The 23,048-nt window shown below is 41.7% G+C and overlaps 1 protein-coding gene, 1 long non-coding RNA gene and 1 pseudogene across 3 annotated transcripts in view; 2 read left to right on the top strand and 1 right to left on the bottom strand.

Moving 5' to 3' along the window:
• The first annotated feature begins 1,740 nt into the window (after positions 1-1,740).
• Positions 1,741-9,274, top strand: LOC131558303 (hyaluronidase-4-like; annotated as a pseudogene).
• A 2,915-nt stretch (positions 9,275-12,189) lies between these two features.
• Positions 12,190-19,307, bottom strand: LOC131558237 (uncharacterized). Its single transcript, XR_009274789.1, has 3 exons — positions 19,286-19,307; positions 18,258-18,434; positions 12,190-12,461 (listed from the first exon to the last, which is right to left on the bottom strand). It is a non-coding gene; the product is annotated as an uncharacterized LOC131558237 (long non-coding RNA).
• Positions 19,308-21,128: 1,821 nt separating this feature from the next.
• Positions 21,129-23,048, top strand: part of SPAM1 (sperm adhesion molecule 1) — a 32,498-nt gene continuing 30,578 nt past the window's right edge. Inside the window, exons 1-2 of one of the 2 annotated variants that reach the window (XM_058805696.1) lie at positions 21,129-21,148; positions 22,425-22,596. The gene's annotated coding sequence lies outside the window, so the exon portion shown is untranslated. Of the gene's footprint in view, positions 21,149-22,424; positions 22,597-23,048 lie in introns of those variants that run through there. The other variant, XM_058805694.1, reaches the window with a different exon arrangement.

Consider the following 23,048-nt stretch of genomic DNA (forward strand, 5'->3'; position numbering starts at 1 on the left):
AAGGACTGCTTCTATGGATGTTTCATTAAATCCATCCATCAAACCCTCTGCCTTTTGCTAGGACTAAGCATGAGTCTAATCTCCCAGGCTGGACCACTGTCAGGTGCAATTGTCTGCAGAAGGGAGACATTTATGCAGCAGGAAATGGGGGACATTTTTAGATTCAAAAGTCCAGTTATCTAGTAGGCCATCAGAATGCATTTATTCTCATGTAAATAACAGGAAAAATTCACTACAGTAGCAGAAGGAGCTGAGATGATAGAGGCCAAATGATTGTCCTGATAAGACCAACACACAGCTGTAGCTTGTCTGCTAAAAAGTGATCTCTCTCCAAAATTGCCTTCCAGTATTTCAGCATTTTAACATTTGATAAATTTTTCAACTCATTTCTTATAGTGCTAGGGAAATAGCTCCATTGTATCAGATTCATACTTTAATTTGTAGCATTTTAGGAGGCCTTGCCCTAATTTTGAAATGTCCCTCAGCAGTTAATGCTGCTGAGGTTTTCTAGCACCTTCACCAGGATCAGTGAAGGACTGTACCAAAAGAGTTTGAATCTTGGCTATAGTCAGCCACTAGTGTCACTGGGTCACGAAAATGAGGTCCATTTTTATTATCTTTTATTATTATTACTATCCTTTATTATTATCCTTTATTATTATCCTTTATTATTATTATTATTATTATCATCATCATCATCATCATCATCATCATCATCTCCATTTTTATTATCCATTATGCTGCATATCCCACCCCCTGCATTTACTAGAATAAGAGAGATACTCTGCAGAATACCAGTGAGGCAAATGCCTGCAGGTTGCCTTGCTCTAGTAAGGCCCCGTGCATGAGGAAGGGCAGAGAGAGCAGCAGTGCATCCTGCCATGCCCCCTGAGCCTGCTGCAGGCTCTGTGGCTCTCAAGGTCATTTCCTTTGCCACCAGCCCCCAAGCACATTGCCACCAAATCTGGGTCCAGCACAGACAGCAAAATTCTCTGCTGACAGCATGACTTCCACTGGAAAAAGACTCATTCCATCCTCAGACTCCTGAGTGTATCAACTTCAGCTTTGCTGATAAAAAGTCAACAAAAGGATTATTCTGTAAAAATCCAGGGATTTTGTTGGATCTCTGTGGGTGTGAAAATTCTTCTTTCAGAAAACATTCCTGTCTTTGATAAGAGCATTTGGCAACTGGCTTGTCTGTTGAGACAGCCTGGTTTAAGTCCACCAAGGCTGTGCTGTTTCAATGCCATATTGTTGTAGAAAGGAGAAAATATCATTGTGCTTATTCTTAATTTTTGTAATCTCTTGATATGAATAGTGTAACATCACTGGAGTAGATTTTCTGTTACAAGATAGATGACAAAGCTTGAGAATGAATTCCTGTGTTCTAGATTAATTTGGGGAGAGACATAGAGTTTATATAAACTGACGAATGTTTTGTCTTTTCCTTATCATTCTTTCAGCTATTTTTTACAGCATTATCTTTTGTTTTGTTTCAAGTACTTCTCTCTATGTGTCTTCATTGCAGAACTGCCTTTTAAAAACTTTTAAATCAGCTGATTTTGCTTAGTCTTAGCTGGACCTGTTTGTTGCCTAGTAAAGACACACAGTTTCTACTTTCTCTGCATTGGAAATTGCTGTTCATTCTGCATTTTCACTGTCAGCTGCATGCCAAGATGGGCTGCCTCTGTGTTCCCCTTGCCAAAGGAAAATCTAGTTAGCAGAAAGGGTATGCTCACTATGATAGATACAAGTGAAAGAAATACCAAGCAAAAAGAGGAGGGTAACTTTTTAGCAGTCCTGCACAACTGGAAGCAACTTTGAAAAGTCTGGGGAAAGGGAAAAATATTGAGCAGAGCTTGGGCACATCCTTTCTGCATGTTGCAAACAAGAGACTGTTCTCAGATGCAGCATGTGAGTGTGTTGGGGCTAAATGTATCAAATGGAATAAAACAGAAGCCAGAAGTCAATGATTTGCCATGACACTGAATAAAAAAGAGCAACCAATTCCCCCTTAACAATAGAGCTCCTACAAATATCCTTCTGTGCTAAGTTACCCAGGAAGGGTTTCTCTCAGGGGTCAAGGTGGTCTGACACTTTGCAGTCTCCAGTGACCCATAATGATATTGTGGTTGTTATGCTGTTGCTGCTGCTGCTGTTATTTTTATTATTATTATTTTCTTCAGCTTGCTGATACCTTGCTGTGTGCCAGCTCAGAGGACTTTGGAGCAGCAAATCAGTATATTGAGCATGAAGTAAAGCTCAGTGCTAACTGCACCCCAGTCCTGCCTGAGGGGACATGTGTGGACCCACAGTGTGGGAGAGCTGAGCCTCCCCACTTCCCACTGGCAGGCAGATCCCAGGAGGCGCAGCCTGTGGAGAGCCCCATGGGTTTTGGGGAGATGCCAAGAGGTGGCCTAGGGCATGGCTGCCTGCCAGTGCAGGGGTCCTGCCTGGGAAGTGCTCCCTGGAATCAGACAGAAACCACCTGAGGATGTGCTCAGCACAGGGTGACACTCCCCGGGCCAGGCTGTTACAAACAAGAAAGCAGAGGGTGGCAGCACAGGGAAACTCGCTGCAGTTTAGAATCACAGTGTGAAAAACAAGCAATTGTAGGGATTTGCTGCCCTCTGGCAGGATTTTTTTACAGCTCAGATTTCCTGTGAACTGCAAGAGCAGTGCTCAGCAATAGTGCCCCAGCACAGCAAGGTCTGCATTTTCCATTTGGTTTTTTGCCAAAGCTGCTGACCAGCAGTGCTGCAGCCTCCACGGAGCCCTCCTGGAAAGCCAGGAGTGCATGGTGATCCCAGGCATGGGCTGGTGTAAGGAGCAGGGCTGCTGGGCTGGCAGCAGGTCCCTGTCCCTTTTCTCCAACTCTCTGCAGTTATGGGGCAGCCTAACTCTCTAAAAGTCCTTTTGTTGATTGTCCCCTCAAAAAAGCAAACTCATCATCTTCCAGTTCTGGCTGTGCAGCCTTTAGATGAGAAATTCAGTTTGGCCTCCCTCTAATGCCGACAAGCCCTGAGTGGCTTTGCTAGGTTTAAGTTCTAGTATATGTTTTCTGTGAGATAATCAGACTAATTTTCTTTAACAACATTTTCTAAAAGGATCAGCAATGCTGCTATGACACCTGTGGGTATCTGGGTACTGAGTTTGAAAACCTGGGTTTGCTGTGTACCAGGAGTCTCATGGGGTGAGGCTCTCTGACAAAACCTTGAGTTCTGCAGCCTCTGCCCATCCTGCACTGCTCCTGTGCACGGGTTGCCTATCAGCAGGAGCAGCAGGCACACCTTGTGTGCTGTAAAACAATCTGGTGCCTCAGACTGTCAGAAGATTATATCCTAAAAGCACCAAAGGCTTATTAAAAATACCTAGTTTGGTTCTTTTGAGAGAAGGGAAGGAGAGCGTAGCTACACTATTCCCAGCAGTGCATATGTAACAGCCTGCCTACCCATATCCCACCATGGTCCTCACCTCCAGCAGGTCACAATCCCAGGAGAAATAAAAAAGTAGGCTAGGACAGAGAAAGAAGAACAACAATTGAGCTCAAATAGAAATCCATGATGGTTGGTTGTATAGCTCTGCGGGATTTTCCCAGGGTTTTGAATGCAGGGGACATCTTAGACCTGGAAAATGATACAACTCCCTCTCTCTTACATATAAATATATAGATTTTGCTGTAGGGACCCCTCCTCAAAATGCTACAAATTAAAGTACGAATCTGATTAATGATGCTGCCCATAGTAGTGTCACAGGCCTTAGTCCAAAGTCCACATTGCACACTGCAGTGCTGTGCAGATATCATCACAGGCTCTGGAAGGCACTAGCTGCATGTGATAGTGGAGGCAGGCTAATCAATAGCTCAGGACAAGTGTTCCTGTATCTGCTTTATTTCTATCAAGGGTTTGAACTTGGATCCCTTTATGGTACTTTACAATGACAATAAATATGTGTGCTTGTTTAGAGCTGTTTGGAGTATCTCTGGCTGGCATTGCACAGACAGGCCAGGGATGCTCATGAAATTGTGTAGATGGTGATAAAAGCCAAGGTTTGATTTCAGAGTCACTCTGGTGGTTATTTAGAAAGCTTGAATAATAAGGAAACCATGTCTTCATCAGGCTTTCCACTGCAACAGCCACAGCCACTAAGATATCCTGGAGCCCACTGAAATGATGCCAACACCCTCAGTGAATTGATGAGAAAAGTAACTGCAGTAGGATGGCTTCCAGACTTAGAGCAATTTACTTTGGCTGGGAATTTCCCCCTTTGTTTGGGTTAGATTGTGCTCACCTTGTTTCTTTGGTGTTAGCATGGTAGATTAGCCTTAGAATTTACTGATACCAATTCATATATTTATACATGTAATCAACACTAATAGCTTTTCTGTTATGTTTTAAAGACAAACTGGGAGATCTGCCCAATGCCATCTCTTAAGTTGAGAAAGTACTTCCTGGAAATGGAAGTACAGTTATGCATTGTTCACCTTTCAGCCCCTGGCATGGCTGCACATGCCACTCATCTGGACTTCTCTTGCTTTGAAATCAGCCTGAACACCAGCATGGGAGAGAAAGCCTTTCAAGGCTCCTGGAATGCCTGACAGAACTGTGCTTCCTGAGGTACTGTGTACTAAACCTGAAAATGTTTTATATTTGCCCCAGCTAAGGCAAAAGGGCAGGCACATCACAGGAAATCCATGTTAATGGTGGCATACCCTAAAACTTCAGTTTTCAAACCCATCTAGAAAACAAAGGCATGGCATTAACTATTAGATCCCAGCTGAGGTCTTCACTGGGGTGGCTGTCACAGGTTTCTCACACTGGAGAGCTCAGTGGGCCTGCAACTATGTGTGGTGCAAATGATATCTACAGTGTGGAAGCGAAGGGAGACGACTCATCCTTTGATCAGCATCAAACTCTGATTTATTCATCCACCATGCACATTTTATAACAGTGTTAATTAAGTTCATACATATTGCAAAACCTGAGCTCATCATTGGTTACAGATTAGACATCAACCCCTCCTTTTGTTTTCAATACCTGTGGTTTGTTATTGGGACCAAGACTTGTTTTTTCCCATCTTGTTATGAACGGTTCTCAAGGCCTCCATGTTTGTCACTTTTGCTTTCCCATAACTTATGCAAGGACAAGATATTTACTTGTTATTAAAAAACAACCTGAGAACTTCTGCTGTTTACATAAACGTGCCTGAGAATTTTGTTGTTTACAGGAACAGGCTTTGAGAATTTGCTCCTCACAGCTGCCTTTTACTTTTCCCTCAGCTGTATATGATTATGGCATGTCTGAACAAAACTCTATAAGCCATTTCTGAGCAAAATTCTCCAACACTACAGAAAGTCCACGAAACTCATGACTGAAATGGAACATTTCAGCAAATGATGTTGGATGTTATCAATTCCCTTTGAAGAAAGTGCAAAAAGTTTTATGAAGGAAAAAATTACTTTAGGAATGGAAAGGAAGCCAAAGGGCCTGTGGGAATGCTACTTATACCCTGACTGCCATAATTATGGTTTCCATGATTAGAACTACACTGGTTTCTGCCCAAAGAGTGAAGTTTTGAGGAATAATGAATTTTTCTGTCTCTGGAATAGCTTTAAACCCATATCTTTCCATTGACATTTAGAAACCTCTTGGAAACAGTCAAAAACATTTTCTACTTTTCTCAGTTTAGGTTGAATGAATCCATAGGGATTTCCTCCATGGCACCCCAAGATTATGCTTTGCCTGTATTTGTGTATACCTGACTAGGCTGTCGAGAGGAGCCTTTATTATTTCTGTCTCTTGGAAGTTTTTGCTGGAACAATGTAGGCTGCATTTATCCTTTAACCATTCTTGCAGATGGTGCATCAGGATGGAAAACCTCCTACTTGGGCCAGCTCTGATGGTTCATGCTAATCATCCACATGCTTCAAAGAGCGCAATGTTCTGAAGAAAAAACACAACCCTGAATATTTTTTTTCCTTTTTTTCTGCTTTAATTCCTAACTAGGCTGTACTCAAGCAAGGCTGTACTCAATTATTTGAATGGATTAAAAGGAGCTCAGAAATTTGGTGTAGTACATAGGAGGCTGTTAATACATTAATCCTCCCTCAGGTATTTCTGTTCAGGGATGCAATAACTAATCCTCAGATACCTGCCCGTTTTTTAGAAGGGAAACTGGAGCAGAAATGTTAGCAACTTTTTCTGTGTACATAAGAATGGAAAATTGGAACCAACAGTCTTTCTGCATGCCTCCACCTCAAAGCCATATAATTTAGTCCTGTAATACCTGTTTTGGTCCAGGCTCCAGAACAGAGGAGTACTGCTCACATCAGCTGAACGCATACAAACATACACATAACAGTATTTTTGAGACAAGTCTATTACCCTAGGCCTTTTTTAATGTGATTCTGGATATTCTCCAGAACCTGGATAAGGGCAGTAGAATTCCTGTGAAAAAGCAGCATGGTTTGTCTGTCACTGCCCTGGTTCTGTTCTCACCTGCAGACAGTGACTGCACTACCAGCAGACCCCAGTTCCTCTGTTTCAGAGTTTAGGCAAGTGAGCTGTATTTGCTTTTGAAGGCTATGTTTGAATTTTCATGCCAGGTACTGAATCTGAAGTTGGCATGCTGTCTGAGAAGGAGCATTAGCTCCCTTTTCTATCAGGTCTCACTGCTCCCTTATCACTGCTGACCCACTACCCTGCCCAGCAAGGGCCTCACTTATCTTGGTCCTGAAGACATTAAAGGAGATGGAGACACCTGCCTTGGTGTTTCACCCAGCTTGCTCCTCCTTAGCTTTGCAGGGACAGGATAGACAGACTTCAATAACTTGTTCCTGCATCCTTTCCCCCTCAGGCAACATATCTCTGTGAAGCTTTTTCACATCAAGTCATTTCTTGATGTACTGTGGCCTTCAAACTCCCCTAAATCAGTGATGTTGTCCAGGGAGTCACTTGCTTATCAATGGCCTTTCAAATTCTGTGCTTGTGGCATAATAATTCATTTGTTGCTGATCCTTGGTCATGGTTCAAATTAAGGATAAATATCCAAGCACCGGATACCTTCTCCTTACAGCCTGCTCTGTGAGCAGGACAGTGAAAGATCTCCCTGGAACAAAATGAGAAACATTGTAACCTTGAAAGAATATTGTAACTGAAATTAAAAATTGCCAAGTGTTGCATTTTCTCTTTCATTTAAGGTTGCACAATGCTGTATTCCCCTCCTATAGTGTGGGCCTATTTACAGTTGCTTTTTCTAGGTTTTAACAAGAATCTGAATGAGCTCCTAGGGAGAGCAGCAAGAAGGATGCATGCCTTTGGAATCACAGCTCTCAAATTGAGAGGGACTGGAAAACAACTGATTGACATAGCAAAATGGCTTTGCTTCCCCTTATCAATAAAAAAAGAACTGAAGAAATGTTTCGGGAATTCTCGTGTGAAAAATCCCACTTTAATGAAAGGATTTAAGTTGTTTCTAGTAATTGATGAGTTGTCAAATAACTGTGATTAAGTTTTTGCATCAAAGTGGATTAAGATGCCTTTTTCCCTCCCAATTTATTCACTTCCTTATTACCAACATCTCAGGCAGTACCTAAATTTGAAACTTCAGTTTAATATTCATTGTAGTTTAGATAGAAAACCTTTAGCCACAATAAAATATAGTTCATGGGGACCAGATTGAAGCCCTAGTCTGGGAGACAGCCTCCTAACATACTACTGGATTGCTTTAGAAAGGCTGTGAGATGCTGAATTAACCTGACAGTGATATCTTTACTCTCCTCACTGTAGCAAAACCTTTTTAGCACTATTGGAGGGAATGCCCTAGGAGCTACAGGTGTTATTATTTGGTGAGGTATGAATTTAACTTCTTTAGAGGTAAACTTTAGCCTGACTTAAATGCAGTGTGTAAGATTCTCATTTTACCCTGCTAATAGAGAGTATCTGACTGCACCAGCCCTGAGTACTCAGCACCAGCAGAGTTGAGTGCTTAACCAGCCCTTGCTGTCCTCCAGCCAGGACAACATGGAATGTGGTCAGCCTTCCTGGCCTAACAAGCCTCTTGTGAGGCAACCAGTAGTGGGAAGCCATTGGTATTTTGGAAGGCTATTTCAGTAGTCATCATCCTGGTCAAATTCTCTCCCAGCTGGGTAAAACACTAGGAAATTATCTAGAGCATGATTAGCACACCAGACAAGGTCTAGTGGTGGTGCTCAGCAATTTGTCAGGTTTTGAGAACTGTCCTTGTGTGTGGGCAAGAAAAACAAAGCAGGCTGATCAGATGGAGAGGTTTTGTATTGCATATCAGACCTAGCCATGTTAAAATCAAAGACTGATTTTTGAGGCTCTGCCATGTCCTGGAGTTTTCAGAAAGCCACACATCAAACTTTGTAATAAAAAAAGACTTTTTCCTTAGAGCTATGTGAAATGGGTGTTCTGGGTTGTTTTTCTCCTGGCAGATAGTACAGAAAACCCAGCCAGCATGAGAATGAATAGCCGAAAATAAATGTTCAGTTGTCCTCAGCAAATTCAATTACTTCAGCCAATTTTTTAAACATTTGGATATTGTCTCTGTCAGAATCAATATGAATAGGAGGGTGAATTTCCTTCTACCCCATTCAAGTGGCAAAGGCAAGCTTCTGGAACTTCTCCATCAGCTCCAGACACTCACAGTCTTGCCACACAGCCACACTGACATCACCTGTTTTTCTAGCATATATCATGGCTTCTTGAAAGATCTACACACGGATGTTTCCTGGGGAATGCAAGTTGCTGAAGTCATTTGCTCCTCAATAGGATTGTATTTTCAGTATAAAAATTCATAATAATCCTTTAAATTAGTGAAATTTATGTTATCCTGGATGAATTAATTAATGCAGGCTCCTTACATATTGCATATTTTTTAGAATGCAAGAGGAAAAAAATAAAGTGGGTAGTCTCATATTAGCTAAAATTTCTACCATTTACAGCAACTGTAATGTAGAAGTGCAAGAGCAACTGAAGAGAAGTGCAAAAATTCACTGATTCTGAATTTGAACCCTACATTATCAATGTCACAACAGCAGCTGAGGTGTGAAGAAGGTATCTTTGTCAGGACAATATCATCTGTGCAAAGAACCTGGAGATCCTCAACATATCTACACTTAACTTTTAAGACCTTGCAGATAGATGCCTTGGAGAACCAAGGATTCATTGTTAGAGGAGAAACATCAAATGAAGACCTGGAAATAATGGCAGAGACATGGTCTGCCACAGTGTCAGGGCTATGCAGGAACTGACTGTGATGAAGTGAAAGTTGTTGAGGACCATCTACGCAGCTCTGTAGATTCTGCCTTCCCCAGATTTGCAGTTACCTTCTCTAAATTCTGCTTAGGCAATGGGCTGGCTTCAGTCAATCGAGAGGAAAGGCAGAGTGGATCCAAGGAAAAGTTTCACATGCTCAGCTGGGGGCTGAACATTGTCATTGTCCCAGACAAAACTCAAACCCTGCAGCTCTGCCCTGAGGCTTAATGCCCATAAAGCACAGAGAGGGAGTGGAGCCCCTTGGAGGCTGAGTCAAAAATGCACAGATCTCAGGAACATTTTCTGAGATTAGGCTGTTTAACAGTCTAGAAGCCTGTTTTCTGCTCAGCTGACAGGTACCACCAGGACAGCAGAAAACTCCTGCTTCTGAATAAAGCAGCACGAGGTAGGAAGAGTCAACTCATGTCATCTGGAGGTCATACTGGATAGAACATCCTCCCAGAAATGAATCATGAAGGGAGATTCCGAGTTTCTTTTCCATTTGAGTGAATTCAAGTTCATGTTTTCCTCTTTCATGGTCAGTGTGATAAAGGTGTTTATGCTTTGAGCCACAAGATAAAGAGGAATGAAACAGTCAGGAACTGAGAAAGAAAAAGTATTAGTATGTTAGTATATATACTGAGAGAAGAAAGCATATATTCTAGTCCAAAACAAATTGTCTCACTGTGTTTTTTTAAAGACATGACTATTTAAAATAAAATTAACAAGTATTACTAGAGGCAGGAGTATTATATATCTATATATTTATATATATAAAGCATATAATATATAAAATATATAATACATATATATAGGAGCACTATATATGACTTTGTATTAGAATATGTGTCACTGGATAAAAAAATACACAGATATAGGAAAAACAGGGATCAGTGAGACCTGTACTGAGATCCCTGCTTTTTCTTCTACTTGATTCAGGCAAACATTTGCAACATAAAATCCAACTTCCATCTGCTCCTATTATTTCTTTTTGTTTCAGAACCTTAAAGATCCCATCAGGCTTTGATCTTTGTGCATTTGCACCTCTTAGCTGCTTTTCCTTCTTTAAACACAGGTTATTATCCTCATATATCCTCAGAGAGTTATTGCTGTAATAAATATGTTAGAAAAACAATTGTGCATTGAACAAACATTATGTTAATAGAGCTCTTGGAGGCAAGTGAGAAGAACTTTCATTATTTTTTAACAGGATTCCATTGTAGAGAGAAATATTTAAGATTCCATTTAGGTTAGGAGAGACTGTGATTAAAACACAGCTAATCAATAAGAAATTAATCAACTTTACAATGATCCTTCTTTAAAGAAAAAAATAAATGAAGGATATCTACTAAATTTTTTCTGAAAATATCTTCATAGTGAAGAAAATTAAAGACTTTTTTTTAATGGAATGACTTTCTCAGAGAAATGCAGTTTTTTAAAAATCAGAGTATGATTGTGGTGGATTTTTCAAAGAAAGGGTGTAAAAATGATTCATTTGACATTTTGCTTGTGCTGTAGGGCTGAAGTACATGCTAATGGGAAACAAAATGTTTCAATATTTTCTGAGTGCCATTGAATTAGATGTTAGACTCTTGTTGCTGTCTCCATTAAGGTCACTTGTTAGAGAAAGACAGTCACACTCCCAGTAACTGAACAATAAGGGAGTGAAACAGTATTTGATAAAATCTTCTGTGAATATGTTAAATTTGCAACTGTCTCTAATACATTGGTGCATCCTGTATAAATGTCTAGCCAGATATCCAGATACATAGGCCCAGATTTTTGCCACTGAATAAACCCAATAAAGTGGGGCAGCCAAACTAGAAATGCACCTTTTAGCTGGGAGGGAACCCCCAGTGGGCTTTAGCTTTTATTTCTCAACAGTCTTGGCAGGCCAGATGATTTTGTGAGGGTCAGGAGGCTGGGATCTGCAGTGTGAGAGGATGAGCAGGATGGCACAGTGAAAAGAACCTTCCCAAACCCCATGACATGGTCTGCTCTCATGGGGAAAGCTGTCCCCAGTGTCCTTCTGCTCCTCTGCTAGCATCCCTCTCCTTTTGAGGCTGGACACAGGCTATGGGAGAGATATTTGCGTACATTTGATCAGCTGCACTTTTAAGATCAAATCCTCTCTCTTCTGTTCTCCTGTGAAGAGCATTTCTGATTTCTAATTTTATAACTTTTTAGACATCTATTTTCTTCTCTTTGTGTTTCCTGTTGGCCACAGTTTCCTTTCTTTAACTGATGTGGTGGCATTTGCACATTTCTTTCCTGGGATGAAACCATGACAGAGCATCTTGTGAACTTCACACCATGAGTTTCTCTCGATGCCTATATCACTAAGATTTAGACATACCAAACATTACTATTACAGTGAATAAATTATTTTATAGCACGAGGGAGGGATGGAATGTAAGAGAATAGTGCAGAAGGCAGTCTCACACCTGAGGAGTTTCAGCTGTACTAATCACCACAGCTGTGTCTAATAAGAAAGAGAGTGCTGCAAAAGAGTGAGTTAGCTGGGTGATGAGATAGTTGGAGTTTGTTGGCTGTGCTGAGAAGGAGTCAGTGCTGCAAGGAGATGCCCATGGGAAATCACTGAGAAGGTATGGAACTTTTGAAATACAATGACAACACAGGAGGTAGATACCTAATCAGGCCTGAAAAGCTACACCTGAGCTCTCAGCAGTTGCATGGTAAAACTGTGGATGTGAAACATAACACAATGTGTTGCAATGAAACTGACAGTGGACAAAATTATTCTAGTTGTACACTTTTTTTCCCGCTGTGGATTGAAGTTCCATTTCTGGTAATATTCCTACTGAGTAGTAGTGATAAAATTAAGTAATCCCTGTATATCTACAAGAATGGATGCTTTTAAATATAATAAACATACTTTCTCCCATTATAGTATAAACTGGGATTCTTTCTTTCACGTTTGCAAGACTTATCAATTCTTAGTGATATCAAGTGGAAATAATGGATAAAAAAATAAAAGTCAAGGAGCAGATCATAAGCACAGGGCCCTGTTAGTGCTTTTGATGGTTTGGTCCAAAGCCACGTGAAGTCAATGGAAAGCTCCCTTGGTTTCAGTAGGCCCAGCATCAAGCGGGGGTGCCTCCCAGGGAGTTACACCACCAGGGTCTTGTGCTCTTGATAGGTCTCTTCCATGTTAGAACATTCCTAAAAAAAATCAGAAGGCATGCATTGCAAGCAAAAACATGTTTTAAAGAAGCATGTATAGATGCCTAAACACAGCTATATCTGAAAGTGCTTGTTATCCAAATTGGTTAAGATTTTGATAGGCTCCTGAGCATTTAGATAACAAAAAAATATCCTATGTGATTTGGATTTTAACAATACTTTTTGGTATAAGGTATGAGAATAACCTTAAATGTTTCTTGGCCTAATAAAAAAATTAACAAGTAGATACAAATCTGTTAGTATCTCACTAATAATTGAAACTATGTAGAGTTCTCAGAACATCGAATCTTTTAGCAGAGGCAACCAAGATTATTGAAATGGTTTTGTAGATGGCCATGTAAAATTCATGGCCTTGTTTCTTCATGTAGATCCAATCAGGCAAACCCCATCTGTATGTTCAGCCAGTTAGGAGGTACAGATCCATGTGACAGCAAGGTTCAGTTAGTGTTACAAATTAAATCAGCAATTCTGATGCAGTGTAGGCAGCCCTCATCCCAACCATCCTGCCTTATTCAGTATTAAATTATTTTTCTCCCATTTGCCTTGAGGCAGCTGAAGGGTAATGCTACACCTTCCTGCCCATTTCTGCTGCTTGATATTACAGTCAGGATTTTTCTTTATCACTCAACCAGTTCCAGATGTCTGGATGTTGATCTTAATCCCAGACTGGGGCTTTGCTGCAAATCAGTTTGACAGTCAAGTGCAAAGTAGATTTGCCTTGGCGTAACTCAGGTGCTTAACTCTCTGAAATGATGCTTAAACTCAGCAATAACACTAATAAATACAGCACTTTAAACTCTGTACAGATTGCATCTCACATTCATTTTTAATTGTGCTCTACATTGAAATTGATGGGAATAGGGCTCCTAAGTACACCTAATGACTCAGATTAATAGGAGTTTGTTTCTGTTATTGCCCTTTTTATATAGAGTGGATTAAAAAGTAACTACTGCTCTGATTCCTCATACCCTAAACCATGACAGATTATTTTAGGCATAAATTGTATAATTTAATTACCAATGTCATTGTACTAAGAATAGTGGAACAAATTACCTATCTCTTGTATCTTTTTACAGATACTTCCACCTTTTGCTCCACTGATGTAGAAGGCTGAAGAATGCCACATTCTAAAAATTACAGGATTATATCTAAATCTTAATATATCTTGAACCCTAACCTGCTGAATTGGTACCTTAATTTCCTATTAGGCTCCAAATTTAATGCAGGATTTTCTAGCTTAGCCAATGAGGCTGCTTACTCAGATCAGCTTTCACAGTCTCCCTGCAAAACTACAAACTCCCCTCAGAAAAATGAAGTCTCAACTAAATGTGACTTTCTGAGCATTTAGAAGTGTGGAAAATTGTGGCTCTTTTTTTAAACCTCACTGGCTGTGGCTGGTGAAGGCTTGAGCATTTATTCCCTGTAGATTTGTTTAGAGTTGGAGCAGTTCTGCAGTTTCTTGCTGCACATAGAATTTGCAAAGTTAAGTCCAGACTCTTTCCAAATCTTCAGGCACAGGTCATTTAAATGGCCTCAGTACTGAAGGCAAAGGCTTTCTCAGCTTTTCACTCCCTCTGTCAGAGTTACACAAACTATGTTAAACAAACAGGACAATGGTGAGTTTTTCCCAGGGAGTGGGAGGAAGGATGGCAGCTGAGCATATAGGGAAAAAGTCCTTAGTTTAAATGACTGCATTTCTGAAATAAAGACTAATACCTCTGGGATGCCTCTGCTACCAAGAAAATCCCTCTTTATGAGAACACAACACAGATTTTAATATCATTCACTTATGGCAACATAACCACAAAAGGTTTACAAGTAACTCCTGAGAGGGAAGAAAGGGGTGTTCCTATAGGTCATAAAATCCTTTTCTCCACTTCTTGAGTATAGTGTTTTTGTTTTAATAATACACGTTTTCTTATATTGCTTTATATTCTGCATTGTGATTTATTGTAGAGTAAATCTAAAAATTCTAATAAAGTCATAAATGGTTTCAGTTATATTTTAAATAAATAGAAGATTAAAGAAAATATGTAATTTACAGTCTGGTCTTGCATTTATCTAAATGATTATTAGAGTTGCTGGCCTGTAAAATGAAATACCACCACTCAGTATCACATATATAATTGTCGCATCTTGATATGCTATAGAGTTCACTAGCAGTGACATACTTGCCCAACAATGTGAAGCAGACAGAGAAAACAGTATGTCCTAACTTATGTCCAGAAATAAGATGCATACACTAAAGAGCAGCAGCCACAAACCAGTTCTGTTTTGTGAGGCAGCTGAAGAAAATATAGAAGTGCCCTCAGCATTACCAAGTTTACGAAAGTTTTCTAATTTTTCTAATATATCTGCATGTTAGAGACAGACCCACTATTAGGCTTCCCAGAATACATGAACGAAGTTCAGGCAATGTTTGTTTATTGCATAAGACAAAGCCTTTGTCTGTTACAGGAGAACAGGCAGATTCTGGAGCTTTCCCCATCTTCCTTTGCCACTCTAATTCTCCCAAGGCTGTTCAGCTCCCAGGCCTTCAGTTTCATTAGAATATTTATCTGAAACAACTTGAGTTGAATTTTTTGAGAAGCAGAACTGAAAAGAGAAAGGGAACAAAATGCAACAACTCTGCTGTGCACACAGGCAATGCCCACACCTGCTGGGGAATTGGGCTTCATAAGGGATGGAGTCCACCCCCACCAAAAGCTAGCAAAATCCTTCCAGTCACTTTGACAGGAGTGGTAAACTTCCATCCAAGAGACAGAAGAACTGTTAAAACTTGGGTTTGATTCATTATGGTAACAAACACACATCTGTAAAAATCTGACTTTGCATTTTGACTTTTATTCCTAAAACCTACATTTATCAGATCCATGCTTTCTTTGGTTCTGTTTTTTTTAAAACCTCTGAATTTTCACTTTAGCTCTTGTGTTGATTATATCTGCCCCATAAAGAATACTTAAAGTCAAAGCTATCTTTCTGAATTTTAGCCAGCTGTTGGATGGATAACATTGGCAGCTTAAAGGTCCTGCTGAATTTTTTACCATCTAGAAAATGAATCAGAGACTTCAGTGGGATTTCTCTGATTTATACCAGTTGTGAGTCTGGCTAATTGCTAATCAATTAGAAAACCTTTCAGCTGGTATGTGAAAAATAGCATTGAACTTCAGTTCGTTCCTTGACTTTTCTGGTGGAATTTTGGCAAAGAAAATTGTCTCAACCTTTTTAGTGACTGCCCAAGCAGCAATTACAGGTTCTCCTCAAAGTAGCTGCTATGTCCTCTTGTGCTTTTAGGGCAGTAGAGGAAGGAGCCAGGAAATAGGTGAGAGGGTGAGAAATGGGAATAGAGCCATTTGGGCCTTGTGTGCTGGGATGATTTATCAAGTAGGTAGGAAAATCAAAGGGCTGGATAGCAAAGTGGATCCAGAGGAAGAGCCCGGGTGACTGGATAAAAATGAGATCCCACACAAATCATCATGGGAGCTGCTGTGAGTCCTGCTTAGCATAACTGTGCCTAAAATTAGCACCAGCTCTCTGATTTCTAAATATCACAGGGAGAAGGGCAGTGCCGGTAAAAGATGATCCACGTGGGACATCAAGGCGTTGGTGGGAACCAAGCATATCACAAATAGCAAAAGTCAAACACCCAACCTGAACAAGAGCTCAGCACAAGTCTGGCCGACATCTGCTCCCACTGAACCACCCAAGTTCTGACTCCTTCTGGAGGTGCTGACTATCATCTTTTGAGTAACAGCTTCAATACATTTATAGCTATTGCCATCATATACAGCTACAGCTTGGCCCAGGGGCTGAGCCAGATCTCAGCTGTAAAATTTAGCTTCCTCTTGCTTCTGCTGTCTATATGCCTAGTATTTTATCTTGCCAACTTCATACACTAATCTAGGCCTGCAAGTATTTTGAGTAAAGCAGAATATTCAAGCCCAAACAGAAGACCTAAAATAGTTGTAGCCTTGGTTTTCTTGTTTTCAGTGTCTTCATGTCTGAGGCTGCTGATCAAGCTGTTTTCATCCGACACCCCTGATTGTGTAGTCTAGTAATATGGTCTATTTAATCTATTCTTACTATTAATTGTTTTGGTCATATGGAGGATGGATGGAAAAGACTGTTTGAAAGATGTCACACTGGCATTCCCCCCATCTTGGATTCCTACCTCTCGTCAGCTTGGCTTACACAGCAGGTCTGCTGCTCTTGGCTGAGTCTGGAGCAGCAGGCACACACAAATGGCCCAGGTGGAATTATCTATTTTTAAACTGATTTCTGCATCAGCAGGAATTGGAAGCTATTCCATAAATCTAAAAAGAGCTTTAAATCTCTCTCATATCCACTCCCACACCAAGCTCACATCCTATTTCTCCAAAGTTAGAGCTCCACTCAGAGAAATCTGCTTCAGGTGGATCAATTTCCTAGAACACATTCATTAGTTACTGCTGGCATAGCACAGTGAAGGTGGAGTGTTACACAAACAAGTAATAATGCTACTAATATGTGCTATTATTAAGGCTATTAAAATACCAGCTGGCGCTGCAAAAAAAAAAAAAAAAATTGGTGTCATTAAACGTATATTAAGGCTTTCTAATGAACAATCAGCATGACTGGTCCTGTGCAATCTTGGCAGAGTTGGAGAGGAACAATTTCACTTGGCAGCTTTGCAGTGGCAGGGCTGTGCTCGGAGGTGGGAAGTGAGGGCGGCAGGGCCGTGAGGGCGGCAGGGCCGAGGGGTCTCTGTGGAGCCAGGCCTGGTGCAGCCCTGCAGGCAGGGTGTGCTGGCAGCTCCATCTGCACCCCAGCCTGCCCCACTGCCCCTTCCCTGTCAGGCAGCTCCAGCAGGGGAGGCATGGAATGTCATGCACCTGAACCGTGCCCAGGCAGAGTGCCTGAGCAGCGCAAAGCCCGGAGCAATGGGGAGGGTGAGTGGGAGATGCGACCCCTGGGGGATGTCACCTGCTGCTCTGCAGAGTCACTGGAAAGTGAGTTGCTGGGCTGCTTGCTGGTTGCCATCAGTAAGCTCCTTGCCTGGTGTATTGGCAACCAGCTTTGCTAACTCCTACAGACTTACTATTGCTTTTCAGTACCTGGAGGATTTCCCCCAGTGCTGTCAAGCAAAATACAGAGTGCAGAAGAAATAATAATTTTTATTTATGAAGGAACACATTTGGCTGGGATTAGCTTGTGGATGGATTTCTCCAAGCATGCCCATTTTTTCTGATTGAAAGTTTAGTCTGGCATTTATGTTCATGGCTACAGATGAGATCAGATGAGTGACATCTGAGCATTGAATATGACATTTTCAAAAAGTGTCATGTCTATTCTCATCATGCTGCAGATCCAGTGTGTCTCAGACACAGTAGATTTTCTCTGCAGATCAGCTCTAAAAACTTCTGTCCCAGATGCCAACACGTCCCAAAGGTGCTGGACCACTGATCAAGGCATACTGTTTGACCTGTATGGTGTGGAGAAATGACTGAAAACTCAAAGCTAAACATCAAAAAGAGCCTAATGCCTACTGTTTGTAATAGTTGGTGGCTTTTAAGTCACTCACATAATGTTCCCAGTAAACACCTGGTCTTTTATAGCATGTCCAGCCATGAATCTTGAAGTGCTTTACAAAGCCCCAAACAACCATTTTACAGATAGTCAAACCGTAGTCCAGAGACAGATTTGCTGATGGCTGAGCCATGAACATGGTGAGAGCCCTCAGATCCCAGGTGAACAGGCTATTCCCAAATTCAAAGGATGAACAGAGTTTTGCCTTACCACAAACCACTGCAACTGTACATTCTGCAAAAGCAGACACCAGCAAGAAGAGCACAGGACAAAGGGTCTGTTCTTCACCTCAGGTGTCTGCTATGTTTCCCCTGTGCACTGGCAGTCCTTGTAAGAGCAGTCATGGCACCGTTGTACTCCTGATCCTATTGTTCTCAGCAAAAGCAGCTAAATGGGGGGAGTGGTACCAGAAATGATATATGGTCCATCTCTACTGTGCACTCTCAGTCATTCATTCAAAAGAAAGGAGTCAAAGACTTGCATAAAAAGAACTAAAACCATGAATTGCAATTAGCAGTGTTGCCAGATCTTGCCAAGTGAGGCTATAAGCTGTTTATCTGTCTTAACTGGATTACTAAACTACATGATATCCTTTCTTGAATGCTTTCTAGCTAGCTGTTAAAAGTAGATTTGGTTCACCCTTCCTCCCTATACTCTTACAATGACTTAAAGCAACTCAAGTAAAAGCCTTTTACTTTTGAATGAAAATGCCACACAAGGGTTTTAAAGTACTCAGTCCCACTCCAAACTCACACCTGGCTTATCTAGTTCACAGCCCCATTCCCAGCTCTCCCATCAGCCTGCTCCCAGTTTCAGCTGCTGAATAAAAAACTCCTAAGTCACTAACTCCTGAGACTGCCGATGTGAGCCTCAAAGAATTGCCCTCAGGCTCAAGACCTAGAAAGCAGGGAGGAACTCAAGTCAACCAAAAAGAGTCTCTACAATGTCTATGATCAGCTCTGGTGACCTGTGGCACTGTCACAGGCTGTTCCTGGGGCAGCAGGGCTCTGGTGCTGCCCACGCTGCAGGGTAGGAACAAAGCCTCCCTGGGCACACACCTGCGGAGCACAGCACTGCAGAGAGACATGAACCCCCTGGCTGGTGGGGCCTGGTCAGTGTCTGCTTAGGTCACAGCGTTAACACCAGACCTATAGACACATAGGTACTGTGAGAATTACCTCGTCTACTTGTTTAAAACATTATTGCATGGTACTATCTTATTGCAAAAGCCCCCGTACCTTCTCAGTGATTTCTCATGCTCATCTCCTCACAGCACGACCAACAAACTCCAACTCTCTCCTCACCCAGCTAATCCCCTTTTGTGTAGCACTCTTACTGGACACAGCTGTGGCCTATTAAGGGCAGGCCTGTTCCTAATCTTTGGTGATTGGTACAGCTGCAACTCCTCAGGGGTGAGACTACCTTCTGCACTATCTTTTCTTACATTCTATCCCACCACAATTGCATACACATATTTCAACATAACAGAACTACAGTGCACGAAAAGGTATTTCTTCATGTTGTCACAAAACATATGAAATAAAAATTTGCTTCAGTTGTAGCAGACTACCTTTACTTGCATGGTTTGCCTATTTATCAAATAGAATGCAGCACCTGAATTTTACATAAAATTCTTTAATTTTTTAATGTTCTGTCATTTTTTGGAATAGGTTACTTACCCACAAATTTATTGTGCCTTCTGAGGCACTCAATCTTTCCGACCAGATCAGTCAAATTCTTTCAATCAACATTCAAGGCAAATGTTAATGGAGAAAGATGTAAAATGTATTGTTTTAGAAATTTTTTCTCTTTTCAAATAGTTTGCTGTTTCCTTAAGAGGCTTGCTGAAGAAAACTTGCTCATTAAAATATTAACTGGAAACAGACAGAAAGTGTTATGCAGAGTCTCACATCTACTGAAATCTACCTAGAAGAATGTGATTACCTGGTTTCTCAAATAGACTTTGTAGTAGTGATCAACTCATTGTTTGGAAAAACATGATCATCTTTTAAATCTTCTCATTCCTCAGTGGAAGATTTGATGGTGTAGAAATGAACAAATTTGACTTATCCATATTATCTCAAATTTCCTGGGAATGGACCACTTCCAAAATAAGGTGAATTTGTCTGCTGATTGAAATATAAGAGTGACCTTGCCTTTTCTTATTCTAATCTTCTTTATTGACTATTTTTACACAGTGCAGTCCAAATCTTCTTTCAGGACAACTCAAAAAACCGCAGATGTTTTGCAGCTCAGTTTGCCTTGGTAACTCTGTGTCCACGCTGGCTTCCAAGGCTCTGCTTGCTGAACAGCCCCGCGTCCCTTCCTGTGCCACGGTGCTCCAGACAGAGCCCACGCAGCTGGTGAGGCGGCACAGCAACAGGGCCAACAAACCAAACTCCTCCGTGTCTCCCTGTCTGGGCCACACAGGGAGAGGGAATCAGAAATCAGCCTGTGTACCCTGGCAGAGCTGGGCACCCCCGTGCTTTGCTCCTCATGAGGAGCAGAATTTGTACAGCTCCTTGGCAGCTCTGCCCTTCAGACTCCCTGGGTCTGTCCCATGGGCAGAGGTCTCATAAAGGTTCTGGGGCTGCCCCAGCCACTGCTGAGCAGCTCTGCTTGTCAGGGAGTTATGTCCAGCTCCAGCAAGGAGCACGAGGTCAAGAGGAGTCAGTCACAAGCACAAACACTCTCACTTCAAGCCTCCACCTGTCTGTCACATTTCTGACCTGTGCCTTTTCAGGAGCTTGCAGATTTTCCAATGGCTGGTTTTCATTCTCTTCATATCTATGATCAGGGACTTCAGTTTTTACAAAGCACCGAATGCTTCTGTCTGCATTCCAAGGGCCCTCACTCCTCCTGATCTCCAATGCCGGGAGGAGGTTTGGATTGCTTTGTTTGCTGTGCCAAAGAGTACATGCTGTAACAAGTGAATGTGGGCATAAGTGGTGTGCCACAAACTTCACTCCGTGCCACTTAGGGAAGGACTGGAAGAACTGAATGTCTGCCAGCCAGTATAAAGGTAAGGTAGCCTGGGAACAGACAGTTCTGGTAGCTCTCTCCTGCAAAAACTTGTAAGCAGCAGACCTCATCAGAACCAGGTAAAAAACCTCTGTATCAATTTCCTTATTTTGGTTTAAGCCTGCTATTGTCTGAGCTGGGTCATTCCTAAGTAAAGGGTGGGATTCAGGTATACCTCACCTGGCCTTCAGCCACTGTCCCAGATGGACATGGAGCTCCTGTGCACCCTGTGTCACACCTGCCAACCCTATGGAGATGCCTGGGACAGAACACAATGCTTATATTGTACATAGAGAAGTAGATCATCACCAAGTGTTCTCAAAACCGCTTGCACTGGGGTTTTGTGGGTTTAGTCTGCATAAATTCATGTTTATAAAAGAAATGTCTGTCTCCTAACATATGGGATCATTCACAAAAATGGTTTGTTTCTCTGTGCTTGCTAATAAATGCAGAATGGTAGCAACCACAATGAACCAAGATTCATATACCTAGCCTGTAGATGTTACCAAAGCCCTAAAATCCTCTGCTCAGGTACTTGCTAGCACTCTAGACTCTTACATTCCTTCAACGCAGCCAGTTTTCCTAGCAATGTCTCATCACCACTTGGCTCTCTCACCATCTGGCTACTTGGAGACCTATTTCACATGTATGATTTGGTGCCATTCTCTGGAATTCTCAACTATGTGACCAGCAGAGAGTGAATTGCTAAGTGTCCTTAGAATATATCTTCTGAATATGTGAGGGAGAACCAGATGATGCTGATAAACCCCAACTCTATCCCATTTTATTCAACAGCCTAGTACTGTAGTTTCAGGTTGGGAAACCAATAAAGGGTCTAATAAAGTGGGGAAAGTATTTGGTCTGAATTCAGGACTCTGACTGGAATAATATGCTGAATTGGTAGGAATGACCTGAGTTTTGTTATACCTTTTATTTCCCAGAGGCAGCCAGACTGTTATACAGTAGAATTTTCACTGAATGTTGCTCTCCTGTGCTGCAGCCTGATCCCCTGAAGCTTGGTTGAGGGGGATAAGGGTGCTACTCTGGGACATGAATATTTGTTCACCTGACAGCATGGGTCAAGGCATCCACACAGAGACAGGGCTGGACACTGGCAGGTCTGCAACATCTCTGGGGCAGGGACCAACAGCCCCAGGCTGGATCAGACTGGGGCTCCTGGGACAGAGGGAGGGACAGAAAGGCCATCAATGCCCTCAGGGCCACAGCAGGGAAGTGTTTGATCCTCTCGTGTCAGTCACCAAGAACTCATTGAAGATGTGACCTCCAGGCATGAGAGGAGCTACATCCCTGAGAAACTCTGGATGCTGTAACACAGGCACCTCTCCTAACACCTAGGTGAGCAGGAAGAAGCCTCAAGTTCCCTAAACCATCAGCAGGTGCCCTGCCTGGGTGTTTGTCCTGAGAAAGGCAGGGCAGAAGAATCTCCTGAAGCCTACAAGTGAAACATTCAGGACCAGATCCCTCCCTGCCAGGTGAGAACTCTGCAGGCTGTGGGCAAAGTGCTGAGGTAAGACCTGTCAGAACTGCTCTGCCCTCTGTCCTGAACATACTTTGTGACCATATGAAGGTCTGCGATTGTTTTTCACCTTCAAAAAGCTTTTTAATTCATCATTTTAATGGGATCTGATGTGGAAATACCCAGCACTAATTACTCCTAATACAATTTTTTTTTTTTCCTGACTGGAATTTACATATTTTTTAAAGCATTGTCTGTCTCATTTAACCTTAGAATTTAATAGAGACAAGTCAGTAATGTGGAGAACTAGAAATACAAGGAAAACTAAGACAGACATTAGGGAACCTCTTTTAGTAACAAGCTAAGAATAGCGAAAGAATAGCTCTACCACACAGATATAGCTGAACTTTGTGAGTAGTATCTACTAAAAGCTACTTTTTGAGGATACTGGGCATCATTTCATTAATATATTGCAGTCTGTCAAATTTATTTGCATGTACACA

The sequence above is a fragment of the Ammospiza caudacuta genome, chromosome 5 (assembly GCF_027887145.1).
Source record: "Ammospiza caudacuta isolate bAmmCau1 chromosome 5, bAmmCau1.pri, whole genome shotgun sequence".
Lineage (NCBI taxonomy): Eukaryota > Metazoa > Chordata > Aves > Passeriformes > Passerellidae > Ammospiza > Ammospiza caudacuta.